Source organism: Rattus norvegicus, chromosome 12 (assembly GCF_036323735.1).
Source record: "Rattus norvegicus strain BN/NHsdMcwi chromosome 12, GRCr8, whole genome shotgun sequence".
In the NCBI taxonomy this organism is placed as follows: domain Eukaryota; kingdom Metazoa; phylum Chordata; class Mammalia; order Rodentia; family Muridae; genus Rattus; species Rattus norvegicus.
In genome coordinates this window covers 27,890,312-27,905,003 of record NC_086030.1, presented here as the reverse complement: position 1 = coordinate 27,905,003, position 14,692 = coordinate 27,890,312, and the positions used below count along the sequence as shown (strand labels likewise).

Here is a 14,692-nt window from a genome sequence, read left to right as displayed (position 1 = left end):
ACCCTGGCTGCACTGGAATTTGCTGTACAGACCAGGCTGGTCTCTAATTCACAGAGATGCCCCTGACTCTGCCTCCCAAAGTGCTGGGATTAAAAGTGCATGCCAACACGCCGGGCTGACTTTCTGTTTACACAGGTTCAGTGAGTTGCGCAGGCTTGCCTTGAGCTTGCTCTGAAGCCCAGACAGGGCTTGTACTCGTGAATCAAATCTGACACCTAGGTCGGCTCGCAAGTATGCCTTGGACCCTCTTAAGTACAGGGCAAGGTGCTCAGGTATGCCACTATGAAGTAGACTAGCTCTGTCCAGCCTGACTTGAGAGAAACTGACTACGTCATCTGTGAATGTGACAGACAGAAGGACACCTCTCTCATTTGTGGCCGAGCCTCAAGGCTCAGGCGACAGGACTCCTAGGAGAAGAAACTCGTAACACGGCCTAGAGAAGCAGAGAAGATCAAGGACACTGGCCACAAAAAAGGTCTTCCAAGCTGAGACCTGCAAGTAGTTACTGGGCCCAGGAAACAGACAGGGAACATTAAAACATGCTTTATAGCCAGGAGGTGATGGTGATGGCCCAAGCAGCCTTTGTTTAATCCCAGCCCTGGGAGACAAAGGCAGGGGCTGGGAGGCAGAGGCAGGCACATCTGTGTGAGTTCAAGGCCAGCCTCGTCTACAAAGGGAGTCCCAGGACAGCCAGGGCTACACAGAGAAACATTGTCTCAAAAAGCCAAAAACTAAACCAAACAACCAAAACTCTTTATGCTGGTTGTGGTGATGCATTCTGGAGGCTGAAGCAGGGGGGACAGCCTGGGTTACACAGTGAAACCCTGTCTTAAGCAAACAAAAAGAGCAACTGTTATCTGGGGTGGCAACCAACTTGCCCTAAGTAACCATGTTCAGAACCCAGGTTTCTAAAACAACCAATCTACCAGCTGGAGAGATGGTTCAATGGATAAAGTGCTTACAGTGTGAGTATAAGGTCCCAAGTTCAAGTCCCCAGAACCTACACAAATATAGGGCACAGTAACACACACCCATAATCCCATCACTTCTACTGCTAGATAGGAGGTGAAGTCAGGAGAATTCCCATAACCTCACAGGCCGGCCATCTGCGAGGTCATAACCAGGAACAAAATACCCTGCTTCAAAGAAGATGGGAAGACAAGGATGCGACACCAAGGGTCATCCTGTGACGTCTACATGAGTGCCATGATATGGCCTGCATGTGTCCACATTCACACACGTGAAGGCATACACAGGAAAGACCTAAGAAACAAAAGTTCAAAGTCATTGTCGGCTACTGAAGGAGCCATCAGGGGCTAACATAAGATCCCGTTTCAAGGGCTGGAGAGATGGCTCAGTGGTTAAGAGCACCGACTGCTCTTCCAGAGGTCCTGAGTTCAAATCCCAGCAACCACATGGTGGCTCACAACCATCTGTAATGGGATCCGATGCCCTCTTCTGGTGTGTCTGAAGACAGCTACAGTGCACTCATATACAAAATAAATAAATAAGTCTTTAAAAAAAAAAAGACCCCATTTCAAAAAGAGAGATGGAGGAGGTTATGCAGGGAAAGGCACTGGACCCACATAGTTGGGGAAGGGAGGGTTCTTTTTGATGTCCCTTTTATTTCCTTAGATGTACATACCCAAGCCTCGCTTGGCTTGGGCTGAGTCCAAAGCATTTCTTCCTCTGGCCTAACTATCTGTAGGCCTAGCTAGGCCTGGAAACGTCTAGTCTCTGTACAATCTAGTCTTCCAAGCTGACTGATTCAATCTCGTTTCTCATGGCTTCTGCCTGAACTGCTCTGCTTGACCTCGCACTAACTTTGGCAATCTGTTCTAGTCTTCTGGCTCCTCCTGTCTTCACCTGTGTCATCTAGCTTATTTATTCTCTCGAAACCTTTCTCTGTAAAACTGCCATGTTCCTTCTCCCCCCTCCCCCTCCCCCTCCCCCTCCCCCAAGTAGCCTCTCTTTCCTGCTCTGAGAGTTGGGTGTATCCTATCTCTGACTCATTCGATCTTTTTCTGATTTTTCACTTTGACCGCCTCTCAATTAGACGCCACCTTCAAATATAGCTGCTTCCTTCTACGAACTAACCTTACCTTCCTCTAGGGATTAAAGGCATGTACTAAGCGCGTGTCCGTATTCCTGCCAGATCATATTGTAATTCGGGGCATGTCTGCATTAGGGCTGGATCACTGAGACCTAGAAGGTCTTTGGAAGTGATCCCTAGCCAGAGGAGCCATGTTACATGTTACTGTACAAGAACTGACCCTGGAATCAACTCCACAAGTGTACCATAGTGTACACACACACACACACACACACACACACACACACACACGATTGTTCTTTGTTCCCATGGTGAAGTCCCTTGCCCAAGGCTACTGAGCAGGTCAGTGGTCAAGCTGGAACTTGAACCCACTCCTGCCTGGCTTCAAAGGCCCTGAGGTTTGCACTGAACTCCCCTATGAGCTGGGGACGCCCTGCAGCCGTGCCTTGGCCACTGACTCAGGAAGACCAAAGCTTGAAGGTGCTGAGACCACAGAGTCTCAGGCTGTGGCTGGCCCAGGGTGGGCGGGCGATGGATCTGGATCAAAGAGGAGGATGCGGTTTGCCCACCTGCTTGGGAGCGGGGCGGGCACTTCGTCGACACCTGGAAGCCAGAGTGCACAAAGAGGGGAGTCACCTCCCTTGCAGGGCCCCACTCACCCCAAGCCTGAGCCTTGCTGCTAGTAGCTGCTATTCCTGAAAAACCAGCTCCTAGATAAACAGGAGACCAACCTGGCCCAGTCACAAGAACCCCCAGAAGTTGTAAGGACCACCCTGGAGGTGGGTGGGCTGGCAGGGGTCCTGTTCTACTGACAAGCTACCTAGGAGTCTTCTGGGCCCCATCGGCACCAGCTACTGGCCCAGAGCTTCCCAAAGCCTCTTTACAAGTGCTGACCCCAACGGTCCAACTATTACAGACTTCAGGAGACTGGGAAGGGATATAGGTATACCATGGTGTGGGGTAGGTTCTGAGGCTGGCCAAACTTGTCAGAGGAAGGCCAGACTAACCATACACACACACAAACTTTTGAAAGTCCTAACTTTATAACTGGGGCTGTAGCTTAATTGTAGAAGATTGTCTAGCATGTGTCCTGCCCTGGGTTCTAGCCACAGTACCGGGAGGGAGAGAAGGAGGAAGAAGGGAGAGGGAAAGAAGGGAGGGAGGGCCGAGATGGGCATGAGAAGAAACAAAAGCCACACTTAAGCCAGGAGTGGTAGTGTATGCTTGCGGCCCAGCACTCAAGAAGCTGAGAGAGTTGGACCCAGAGTTCAAGACCAGCCTGAGCTATATATAGTAAGATGTCATTTCAAAACAGGACAGACGAGATGGCTTAGCTGGTAAGAGTGCTTTACCACCATTCCTGACATCCTGAGTTTGAACCCCCAGAACCGACACGGCAGAAGGAGAAAACAGAGTTCCACAAATTGTCCTCTCACTTCCACATGCGTGCTGTGGTACATTTACCCATGCACAATAAATAGTCACACACACACACACACACACACACACACACACACACACACACACACAGAGCACAGGGGTGGGAGTGGAGTCTCAAGACCTTGCCTCTAGCATACACAGAACACTGTTTGGTTCCCAGCACTTAATAGACCAGGCGTGGGGGCAAACGCCTGTAATCCCAGCACTTGAAAAACGGAGGCAGGAGGATTGGAAGTGCAAGGTCATTCTTGCCTAACTACCAGGTTGGAGGGCAACCTGAGACCCTGTCTCAAGAAGGGGGGTGGGGGAGGAAGGAGAGGGAAGGCTCCTCATACAAAGAACATCCCACTCCCACCCCGACCCAGCCCCTCCAACCAACCAAGGAAATACAGCTTTCTTCTGTCTCACATAAATCACAAATATGGTGGTGAGGGTGGCCCTCCCATCCTGCTTCCCTCCACACAAAAGAAACTTAGAATTTTCACAGCAAGCGACAACTACAGTTGTTGACATAACCGGGACCACCCCCCCTACTCCCAGCTGACTCCTGGAGCAAGGGGAACATAAGAGATGGACATGACATCACCCAGCAGACAGCTCCCTGCCTGGCACCATCCCAACCCCAGCTCTCCTAGCCCTACAGCATAGATTGTTCCAGAGCCCACCTGGGCTGCAGAGAATCCAGGAGCAGAGGCCCCGAGGGCAGGAGCAGGAAGGTGTAATTTCATCGCAGGAGCTCACTGTGTGAGTCACCAGAAACCAGGGATGAAATTCCAGCTCCTGAGACCAGGGGCGGGTGCATTCCTGTCCTGGAGTCGGCTCTCAAAGCGGGCATGGAAGATGTTCCTATACAAAAGGGAAAGAGGTTCCTTCCCACTTTGGACAGTCCCAAAGTGAGCACACAATTCTTTGGGAATGCCTGGATTGTCACTGAGATGTAGCTGGGATGTATGTGTGGCACAGGGTCCGATCCAAGTAAATGACAGGAGCCAGGCCTGGTGTGGACCACCTATAATCGCACCATTTGGAAGACCGATGCAGGAGGGTAAGAGTTTCAGACCTGTCTATTTTACAAAATGAGTTCTAGGCCAACTGAGCTACATGGACAGACCCTGTCTCAAACAGAAAAATTAGGGATGTAACTGTATTATAGAATGCTTGCCTAGAATCCCCAGTAAAGTGCAGGAGGAGTGGCTCAGTGGGAGAGCACCTGCCTAGAATCCCCCAGTGAGGGGCTGGGGGCGTGGCTCAGTGGTAGAGTCCCTGCCTAGAAACCCCCAATGAAGGGCTGGGGGTGTGCGTGGCTCAGCATTAGAGTCTCTGCCTAGCAAAGGTAAAGCCATTGGTTCAACGGTGGTGAGGAAGAAGAGATCAAAAGGATTTAATCCCAGTCAGGTCCGAGACACACCATGGACAACACTGAGTAGAAGAAACTTGTCTTCAAGGCCTACACCCTCTGTCATACCACCCATGTGACAATCTAGAACTGTTAAGACGAGAGACAGAGCATTGACAGTAACCGTCAGGTACGGGAGCTAGCAACCCACTACAGAAGAACTTAAGGACTGACCGCCCCTTGCTCGGATGTAGGTGGGATCATGTTGGTGTGTGTACCAAGACAACCAGCCCTCCAGAATATACGCAGCCATGATTGTGGAAGGGTCTTCCTAGGTGCTACAGATTACCGCTAAGGGCACATGCGCTGTGCGTTTCCCATTGGCTGTGGAATGGCCAATGAATGGATGAAAAAATAAAGACTCCCTTTATTTTCACTTTGCTTTTGCTTTTCATGTGTATGCGCTAACGTGGGCTTATGTGTGTGCAAGTGCCCAAGGAGGCCAGAAGGAGGTGGTACCGGATATCCTGGTGTTTGTGAGCGGAATCAAACCTGAGTCCTCCGTAAGAACAGCAAAAGCTTTTTAACAGCCGAGCCATCTCTCCAGCCACAATCCCAAAGGGTGGTTTTATTTTTGAGACAATTTCGCTACATAACCCAGACGTGGCCTCAAACTCATAAGCCTCCTGCTTCATTCTCCCAAGTGCTGGGATTACAGGTCAATGCTACCACAGGTAATCCAACCTCCCTGTCAGGATTGTTCTGTCAACAAAACGATCAGAAGCACTATCTACATGTTACATTGGTTTTATTATTGGTGTGTGTGTGTGTTTGCACACTGCCATGGTGCAAACATGGACGTTAAAGGAAAACTTACAGGAGTCGGTTCTCTCCTTCCATTGTGTGGGGTCCAAAGCTTAAACTTGGGTCAGACAGCCAAGTGTCGTTACCCACTGAGCTATCCCCCTGACCCTATCCCCAGTCTACAGTTTATAAGAAGCAAATTGGGGTTGGGGATTTAGCTCAGTAGTAGAGCGCTTGCCTAGGAAGTGCAAGGCCCTGGGTTCAGTCCCCAGCTCCGAAAAAAAGAACCAAAAAAAAAAAAAAAAGAAGCAAATTGGCCGGGCAACGGTGGCCCACACATTTAATCACGGCACTCAGGAGGCAGAGGCAGGGAGATCACTGAGTTTGAGGCCAATCTGGTTTTCAGAGTAAGTTCCAGTATATCCAGGGCTACAGTGAGAGACCCTGTCTTAGGGTGGGGGGAATGGGTGGACAGTTACACTCATTGTGCAGCAGTAAGAGATGAGACCTAAATGAGGGCACGGAGTTAGATATCACCACAAGGATGAAGCCACCATGATGGCATTGTTAGGTTTTTAAGAGAAGGAAAAGAGGGGCTGGCAAGATGACTCAGTTGATTCAGAACATTCACTGCTCTAGCAAAGGACCTGAATTTGGTTCCCAGGGTCCACATCTGACAGCTCCCAACTATCTCTAACTCCACCTCCAGGGCAGCTGATGCCCTCGTGTGACCTCCATGGGCTCCTCCACACACGCACAGACCCACAGTCACACAGCTGTAACGCAAAATGGAATCTTAGGGGGGCTGGAGAGATGGCTCAGTGGCGAAGAGCACTGACTGCTCTTCCACAGGTCCTGAGTTCAATTCCCAGCAACCACAGGGTGGCTCACAACCATCTGTAGTGGGATCCGATGCCCTCTTCTGGTATGTCTGAAGACAGCTACAGTGTACTCATATACATGAAATAAATAATTCTGTTTTTTAAAAAAATATGAAATCTTGGGGTTGGAGAGATGGCTCAGTGATCAGCACTTGCTCTTGCACAGGGATCAGATTCCCAGAACTTAACATGGTGGCTTGAAACTGTAACTCCAGTCCCAGGGGATCTGATGCCCTCTTCTGATCTCCCCAGGCACCGGGCATGCAGCTGGTACACAGATAAACATGCAAACAAAACACACTCCTAACAAAATAATTAATAAAAACTTGTTTTTAAAATGGAGAGACACAAGCTACCACTCGTTCTGTATCACCATGTACGTATACCTCACACCCATATCAGAGCGCCACACCATTGAGAAAGCTCAATGAGAAAGGGAGTATGGTGAATCTTAGCACTTGGCTAGACAGAGTTTTGTGAGTTCAAGACCAGCCTGGTCTACATAGCAAGTTCCAGGCCAGTCTGAGCTATACCCAGTCTCAAAAAAAAAAACAAAAACAGACAAACAAACATCTTGCCAGATGTGGGCACCTCAACCTTGTACCCTAAGAACCTCAAACTAAAATCTTCATTCATGAGCTGTGACCCAGCCTGCAGTATTCAGATATAGCCACGGTAAAGGGGCGGAGAAATCTGCTCTGTCATTTCATGTCTCCCCAGCAGAAGTAGCCTCTCTCCCCAGCCTGTGATCATCATAGGAAGAGTCACGAGAGACTCCCCATCTCGACACTGAAATGAGGTCAGCAAAGAAACTGTCTCCTAGTGTTCAGTTTGGGCTTTATAAATCTTTAGGGCAGGGTCTGACTACATAGCCCCTGCTGGCACAGAATGCAGACCAGTCCGGGCCTTGAACTTAGAGATCCTCCTGCCTCCGCCTCCCAAAAATAGATCCCAAAAACAAGAGGTTCTCACACTTGGGATCTAAGAGCCCTAAATCCCTGGAGATAGGGGCCCTTAGGTCCCAGAGTGAAATCAACTGTAAACTCCACTAAAGAAGTTAAGAACACCAGTGGGATGACTCCGGGTTAAAGCACTTGTCACTGCCACCTGATGCTCAAACGAGTTCAGTTTTCCAACCCACGAGGTGAAAGGCGGGAACGGACTCCTGTCCCCTGAGCTCCACATGCAAGCCGTGATGTGTGAACACACATGTGCATGCATGTGCACACACATACACAAGTGTTTGCAGCACACACATCAGAATCTAAGTTCAATTCCCAGAGCCTATTTAAAAAAAAAAAAAAAATAGATGAAGAGTTGGTGAGATGGCTCAGCTGGTAACTGTCCTTGCCACCAAACTGATGACCTGAGTTTAATCCCCAGGATGCATCGTTGTTGAAGGAGAGATGGCTCAGTGGTTAAGAGCACTGACTGGGGCTGGAGAGATAGCTCAGTGGTTAAGAGCACTAACTGCTCTTCCAGAGGTCCTGAGTTCAAATCCCAGCAACCACATGGTGGCTCACAACCATCTATAATGGGATCCAATGCCCTGTTCTGGTGTGTCTGAAGACAGCTACAGTGTACTTATATATAATAAATAAATGCATCTTTAAAAAAAAAAAAAAAGAGCACTGACTGCTCTTCCAGAGGTCCTGAGTTCAAATCCCAGCAACTACATGATGGCTCACAACCATCTGTAATGGGATCTGATGACCTCTTCTGGTGTGTCCAAAGACAGCCACAGTGTACTCATATATAATAAATCTTTTTTCCTAAAAAAAAGGGGGGTTGAGGATTTTGCTCAGTGGTAGAGCGCTTGCCTAGCAACCGCAAGGCCCTGGGTTTGGTCCCCAGCTCCAAAAAAAAGAAGGAAGAAAAAAAAAAAAGGAGAGAACCAATTCCTGAAAGTTATCCTCTGAACTATACACAAGTGCCTTGGTGCGCTTGCCCGTGATGCACACCAATAATAATTAAAGGGGGGCGTGGTAGGTGCTTGTAATCCCATCACTGAGGAAACAGAAAGAGACAAATCTCCAGAGCTTACCGGTTAGTCGGCCAAACTTACTTGGCAAGTTCTAGGCTGACGAGAGAGGCCCTGTCTCAAAAGTCAAGGTGGAGGGGGCTGGAGAAATGGCTCAGTAGCTAAGAGCATGTGCTGAATACACAAGTTTAGTTCCCAGAGCCTATGGCAGGTGGCTCACAAGCACCTGTAACTCCAGTTCCAGGAGACCCCTCCCTGTCTTCCACGTGCCCACACAGGAATGTGTACACACACACAAAATTGTGGGAAAGCAATACAAGGCAGACAGATAGTTCCTAAGAAACAAAATACCCAAGGTTAACTATCCTCTAGCCTATACTCCCCTCTCCCCCATCTCTCTCTCTCTCCCTCTCTCTCTCCTCCCTCTCTTTCTCTCTCTCTCTCTCTCTCTCTCTCTCTCTCTCTCTCTCTCTCTCTCTCTCACACACACACACACACACACACACACACAAAGTTAAGAGAACTATATATCAGCCAGCTTGCTCTAACTGTCCCTGGAGCCTTAAGTGTGAACTCTGACCCCCTCCTCCATGACCCCACACCCTCTGTCCCCTACAGGAAGAAGCTATAGGGATATCAGGTAAAACCTATAAAGTAATTTTAATCCAAGAACATGGCTGCTCTGGCAAGGAATCACATCCAAAGATATGATCCAGCCATAATGCAGACACACCCTGAATTACAGTGTGCCCTGGCTGGAATACAGACACACCCTTAATAGATACCTTTAATCCCTAACAGTGAAGGTAAGGTTAGTTGGTAGAAGGAGACAGCCATATTTGAAAGTGAGGTGTAATTGAGAGGAGGTCAAAGTGAGGAATCAGAAAAAGATTCGACAGAATGAGTCAGAGATAGAACACTCCCAACTATCAGCCCAGGAAAGAGAGGCCATGTAAGGGCAGTGGGGTGTGTGTGTGTGTGTGTGTGTGTGTGTGTGTGTGTGTGTGTGTGTGTGTGTGTGTGGCAGTTTTACCAAGACAGTTTTACAGAGAAAACAAACTTAGACCCAGGTGAAGACAGAAAGACACAGAGGATGAGAAGGAGCCAGGTTAGAACATATTGCCAAAGTTAGTGTGAGGCCAAGCAGAGCAATTCAGGCAGAAGCCAAGAGAAGCCGGAATGGGCCAGTCAGTCAGCTTCGAAGATCAGACTGTACAAAGGCTTCCAGGTATAGACCTGGGGACTGTTAGAACAGAGAAAAAAAAGCTCTGGACTCAGCCCCGGCTGTGTCTTCATAAAGCTTGGGTAAGTCTCTCATCTCATCCCTTCATCTGAGGAAATAAAAGCAACATTTACAAAACCCCAAGATCTCCAGTTCAGGGTGCTCTATAAATGAGCAGTAGTTCTCAGTAGAATTGTGTCATCCCTGATTTATCTTCAGTCCAAATTTAACCAGGCGTCCTTATTTTTATTAGCTAAATCTGGACTTCAGAAGCAAGTGGTCCTGAAGGAAGGAGACAGGTGGACCGGCCAATAGCTCCAGGGCAAGCAGGCTCCACTCAGGGTCAGGAAGAAAGGTGCTTGCAATGAGCGTCCTACACTCTCTGTGCGGTGTGCCCTATGAGTCATTCCACACCCACAGAAGGATAAAGTCCATCCTCTGAAGAAAACCTAAACCATCTCCACGGCGTCGGCGCTGAGCCTGCCTCCCATAACCATCACCTCGGACACTGTGCCTGAACCTAAGGATCCAATCACAGGCCATGTCAGCTCAGTCCTTACAGAACCTGACCCAAGCCAGGTACAGATGCAGAGGCAAAGGTTCCTCTTGGGTCATAGGGCAAGGCAGGGGATGAACTGCAAGGGGGAAACCCAGGTTCCCCAGCTTCCCACGCTGCCCCTGTGCGCCCACAGTAAACCACTGAACGTAAGTAACCATCAAAACAGGAAGACCAGAATGGAGGGAGGCAAGGCATCCATGAAGATCTGCCCATAGGGAAGAGCAGGGAAGTCTTTCGTTTATTTAGTACATTGCTCCCCAGCCTGGAAGTCATGACACATTTAAGGGGAGTCGAATGACCCTGTCACAGGGCTCGTCTAAGACACAGATATTTATATTTTGATTGATAACAGTAGCAAAATTACAGTTATGAAGTCCCAACTTGCCTTGTGTTTTGGTTGTTTTGTTTGTTTGTTTGTTTTGTTTTAAGACCAGGCTTTTCTCTGGGACTTGACACTCACCGAATGGGCTAGGTGGGCTGGCCAGCAAGCCCCAGGGGTCCACCGGTCTCTACACACCCAGAACCAGAATGATACACACATCATACCATCCCTAGCCTTTCACATGGGTGCTAGGATTGACCTTAGAGCCGCATGGTTGGGTGTCGAGCACTCTACCTATGTCTCCAGCTCAAATTAGAGCTGTTCAACCACCGCATGCCTGCCGCTCAGGGGCTCTCCACTCCTCAGTGCTATTCCGCTCCTACAGGCCAGAAATCTGTCTTTTCCAGGCTCCCCTCCCCCTCCCCTCTAGGTCTCTGCGGGGACCACTCTCGAAAGAGTCCATGTCTCTGTCCCTCTTCATCTGGGAGTGTCTGTCTGCAGCTGAGCTCAGGCAAAGCGCTTGCTGGAAATCCTAGTACTTGGGAGGGCTGAGGCAGGAGGATCATGAGTTCAAGGGCAACCCGGGCCACATAATAAGGGCCTGTTTAAAAAGAAAGAAAAGAAAAAACAACTTGGTGTGAGGTCTGAGCTCTCAGCCAGCATCGCTCTCTGTTCTGTGGGGCTTCTGAATTAACCCCCACCAATCTTGCTTTTCAAGTGTCTGTCAAGGTTTCTGCAGGCCCCAGGCAGCTGGCTTGTCCCAAAGAACCTGGCTTGTGTCACTGGCTGCTTGCCACACACACACACACACACACACACACACACACACACACTTTCCTGGACAGAGAGATGCAGTATGGCTGAGAAACAGTGAGAGGCTTATGTTTAGGGGAATACGTAGGGTAGGGTAACTGACAGGGTGTCCCATGGGAACCAGGAATGAACGATGGCCCAGAAAAACAGTAGGACTATTACTATTGCTTTGGTGTAATCCCAGCCTTTGGGAGACTGAGGCAGGAGGACTGCCCTGAGTTCCAGGTCAGTCTGAACTACAGAGTAAGTATTTAGCCTAGGACCACAAAGCATGTCTCAGTCTACAGACAGACAGACAGACAGACACACACACGGATAGAAAATTAACAGAGGAGTGAATTCATTCATCCATCCATCCATCCATCCATCCATTCCAACACGCAACTGCTCAACAAGTGAGTACAAGTGCCCATTCCTATTTACATCTAGTGTAACCAAAAGGACACAGTGGAACCAAGAGAGATAAGGTCAGGAGGAAGCCAGGATGGTGTGGGAACGCAGATGTGGTAGGCTCTCAGGACCAATCATAACTAGCCAGGCCTTGAAGTTCAAAAGAAAAGAGGCTAATTCCACATGCTTACACAGCGGTCCCTAAGCCAGGCTGACTGAAGGACCCAAGTGCTGCCAGGGTGTCACAGGTGGGCCAATGTGAGGAAAAGCCAGGGTCCAGGCCAGGAGATGCTGTCTGTGGTCCCGAGGTCACACTCAAGACGTGATGACTCCCCCAAAGCCCTCCCACTGGGGGAGCTCAAGTCATGGCTAACAACCCAGCTATTATCCAAGCGTGCACACACCCCGATCTTTGCACACACGGCAGTTGAGACCTCTATTATTATGCCTGCCTTTCGGACTACTTCCAAATACCCAGCAGCAGACTGCCGCGTGTCAGAGGCCGGCCGGGGCTCCTGGGAGCCTGCCTTAAATGATAACAAAAATGGCATCGGTCTCCTGGAAATGAATGAGCCTTCTGCCCTGCCTCTAGACGACAAAGCACTTAAGTAAGTTCGGCGTGCTCCTCAACCTACCGTCCCCAAGACCAAACTCTCAGGGCCAATAACCAGACAAGGGAAGCCCCACAGCTCCGATCCTTCCTTGTTTCCCCAGCTAGGATCCACTGGAACCGGCAATTTCTAGGTCATCCTTAGAGCTGGCTATAGAATGAGATACAACGCAAGCCTTTCAAAAATCCAGAGGCTGGGGGAGAGGGGGTTCGGACACCCCCACCCCCACCTCCACCTCCGTGCTAGGCCTGTTTCTAGGTCTGCTGGTAGATTTCTTTAAAGAGGCCAAAGTCAATCTCACACACTCCTGGAGCCCTAAGCAGGTGACTTAGGATGGAGAGACTCGGGACAGTATCGACACCGCATTTTGATGTCCCACTGCCCAGCCCCTCCCAGCTGCCAGCCACCAGCCTCCTTCCACTTCCTCTTGCTCCAAATAGAATAAATAATCAATGCCCGTGCCCTTTCCCTCTGGGAATGACGCTGCTAAAATAAATGAACGGATCAAGGCACCTCCCAAGGCCAGAGGTCTTTGAGGGCCCCAACAGAGGAACGGGGAGTACTGACCACTGAGCATCCTGAAGCCCCTCTGCACTCTGAGCCGTAAAGAGAAGCCCCCTTGTAAATCCATCCCCACTCCTCTAAAGAGCTTCGGAAGCCCAGCCTTCACGCCCCACATTCCAGATACACACTCCATCGCTGAGCCCAGCTCCCGAGTTCTTTCGCTTCCCCAGGATGGGGACCCAGGAACTGCCACCTCTAGTCTACTCCTGGGAGGCCGGGTCGCCAAACCAGATGCCAAGCTGGAGCTCCGCTAGTCTCCTGACAGAGCAACCAAACTCTGAGAGCCACGGTCTCCCAGTTTCCATGGGGCTTAGAGGCCAGGAAAAGGTCGCTCTCCCAGCCCCTGACTGGCTGCAAAGCTGGGTGTCACACCGGTCGCGATCACTCCTAGAGACTCCGGATGGGGAGACTCTAAGCACCCTTTGGCCCCTCCCCCTCCTCTTCAAGAACTCAGAGACCACCCACAGCCGAGGCTCCCTCAAACTTGTTCCTTGGCACCCTCTGTGCCCCTTTAACTGCCACCCTAAGTCTCTTTGACTCACCCCCAACCAACCAAAGAGGTCCGGCTTCCACCATGCAAGCCAGCCCCTTTACAGGATGACCCCCCCAAAAGAAACCACCGCTCTGGGGCAGTATTCGGACTCAGCTTGAGCGTTGGATAACAGGAGAGGAGGGGGGGAAGCTTCTTTCCGACGCCCCCTCCACAAACCTCCCCCGGCAGGGCAGCACCACTGACCTCATTCGCCCAACTGTATCCAGGCCTGCTGGGCTCCAGGCCAGTGGGGCGCTTCTCTCTCCACCTCCAGGGAATTCGAGGGTGAGAGGGGTGTCTGCTTTCCCCGATTCCAGCAGGTATCCGGAGGGAAGAAGCTGACCATCCCAACCCATCCCCCTCCAAACTCGAATTATAATCCCGATCACGTGCACACACACCCCAAAAGGCGGGCCTTAGAATTGAGACACCTGGAGGGGGAGGGGAAGGGACCTCCCATGCACACAACACACAGAGGTGGAAGGGGGGGTGCAAAATAAGGGCTCAAAACCAAAGCAAGCCCTAGAGCACCCCCTCTCCATTAGCCTCCATCCCATCCCCCACCTCCACCCCCACCCCCACCCCCAGTCAAACTTTCTCCTTTTTTACCTTGCAGGATCCCCAAGCGCTCCGGGCGCCCCGGCCCGGGCCCGGTGGCCAGGACTCGGTAGATCCAGTCGCCTCTGGTTGCTGAGTTAATAATCCGGGAGTGGGGGACAGGATCAGTGGAGGGAGGGAGGGAAGGAGGGCGGACGCGGTGCGGGCGGCCGGCCGGGGGCTGCGCGGGGCCCCCACCCCCGGCGCGGGCTGCGGCGGAGGGCGGGGCGCAGAGCGAGCGCGAAGCCGAGCCCGGGCTCTGGGAGGTTCTCTCTTTGTTCTGTAATCCCAGTAAGATTGCCAGCCATTCGCCCCGGCCCTAATCCCAGCCCCGCGCAACACCACCCTCCATTGGCTGTCATTTACATACGGGATTAGCCCGCACGGCCCGCCCCGTGCCACCGTGGGGGAGGACCCACAACCTCGGGGCCTTGAGACTCCCCCAGCCGCGGATTAGAACCCCCTCCCGGGAGAGATCAGAATATATCAAGGTCATCCAGAGGACGCCTGGAGGATCCATAGGTGGTTTGCCCTTCTGGTCACTCTTTTGCCTGGAGTGTCCAAGGTCAGAAGGGAGGGACCCCAGG

At 50.9% G+C, this 14,692-nt stretch overlaps 1 protein-coding gene across 24 annotated transcripts in view; it reads right to left on the bottom strand.

The window, feature by feature from the left end:
* The window catches only part of Gtf2ird1 (GTF2I repeat domain containing 1), a 106,913-nt gene extending 92,503 nt beyond the window's left edge, over nt 1-14,410 (bottom strand). For 16 of the 24 annotated variants that reach the window (XM_039089074.2, XM_063271050.1, XM_063271053.1 and 13 more), the window contains exon 1: nt 14,118-14,410. The gene's annotated coding sequence lies outside the window, so the exon portion shown is untranslated. 24 annotated transcript variants of the gene reach the window in all.
* Between the last annotated feature and the right edge of the window lie 282 nt (nt 14,411-14,692).